Here is a 1,649-nt window from a genome sequence, read left to right as displayed (position 1 = left end):
GGCACCCCTGCCAGTGTTATGGTTTGCCCCAACCCTGATCACCTTCATTTTTAGATGTGAGAAAATATAAATAAAAGGCACGCGGAAAAAAATTCCATTTATATACTGACCAGTATCATGACATATATATAACCACAAATATTTACCGGAATACCACGTTTTTCAAGACCTTTTTATGTTCATCTTTACTGGATGGGGAGGTTATAGCTTGAAAGTCACAGCAACAACCTGATACAATGTTTAAAATATTGCAACAAAATCGATGCTTTGACATGTTCCTCCCCAGGTTAGCAGAGGTGGGATACCCTGGAACTTGCACCAGTCCCAGGAGTCCTCCCCCAGGTTAGCAGAGGTGGGATACCCTGGAACTTGCACCATTCCCAGGAGTCCTCCCCCAGGTTAGCAGAGGAGGGTTACCCTGGAACTTGCACCAGTCCCAGGAGTCCTCCCCCAGGTTAGCAGAGGTGGGTTACCCTGGAACTTGTACCATTCCCGGGAGTCCTCCCCTGGTTAGCAGAGGTGGGATACCCTGGAACTTGCACCAGTCCCAGGAGTCCTCCCCCAGGTTAGCAGAGGTGGGTTACCCTGGAACCTGCACCATTCCTAGAAGTTCCTCCCAGGCTTAGCAGAGGTGGGTTACCCTGGAAGCTGCACCATTCCCAGGAGTCGGGAAATGGCAGCCCTCAAAAGCTCTCCCCAAGCTGCTTATTCCAGCCACAGGGAGCCGGTTATATTTCAGGCATCGTCACCCCACCCTATAGAAATGTAAGGCCACACACCACTTCCAATCACATATTCTCTGGTGAACAAGCGGCAGAGACACTGCAACCGTTCCTCTCCCATGACGCATTTCACCTTCTACTGGGGCCTAATTGTGGTGCACTACAATTAAATCAGCAAGAATGTATTGAAGTGTCGCCACCACTTGTCCAATAAAGTTCTGAATATGCGTTAGGAAGGAGTGCGCAGCATTACATTTCTACGTCTAGGAGGGTTTACTGCATGCAAGTTATGTGGTCGATGTCTGTAACACTTTGTATGTAAAAGTCAATTTTCTAGCCTCTGGTTGGTGATAATATTGAGATTCTTCAAGGAGACCACAGAACATGGAGCCGTTTCCCAGTATCGGTGCCTACTCCTAAGGTGAGACGCTATGAGTGAACACTGATAGCCCTAAACACGTCATGGTCTCTGCACAATGCTGTGTGTGTATATATATATACACTGAGTGGCCAGATTATTATGACCCCCCCCCATCAGTACTTCGTTGGGCCGCCTGGTGACTCCACGAGATGATGAAAGGTGATGCGAGGAATCTGACACGGCACTGTGGCCCTTCTGTTGTCTTGTACCAGTCTTGCCCCTCCCCCGTTCTGCCCTAACATTGACTAGTCGCTGACGGCCACAATTCGCACGTTCAGACCCAGATTTTCGGCTGACAGTCCGGTCTTTAAACACTTTAACAATGAGCCGCTCCTGAACATGTAACGCATTCTGCTGTTTTGCTGATACTCGCTCCATGGCTCCGAGCGCCAACAATCATCCCGCGTTCCAAGGCTGTTACATCGCGTTGTTTCCCCGAATCTTCCCAATCACTTCTACTGTCGTGGTAACCAACCTGCTTCCCTATTTATAATGGTCTGGCCCTC

The sequence above is a fragment of the Nanorana parkeri genome, unplaced genomic scaffold (assembly GCF_000935625.1).
Source record: "Nanorana parkeri isolate BGI_ZX_2015 unplaced genomic scaffold, ASM93562v1 scaffold2165, whole genome shotgun sequence".
Classification (NCBI taxonomy): domain Eukaryota; kingdom Metazoa; phylum Chordata; class Amphibia; order Anura; family Dicroglossidae; genus Nanorana; species Nanorana parkeri.
This window is presented reverse-complemented; position numbering follows the sequence as displayed.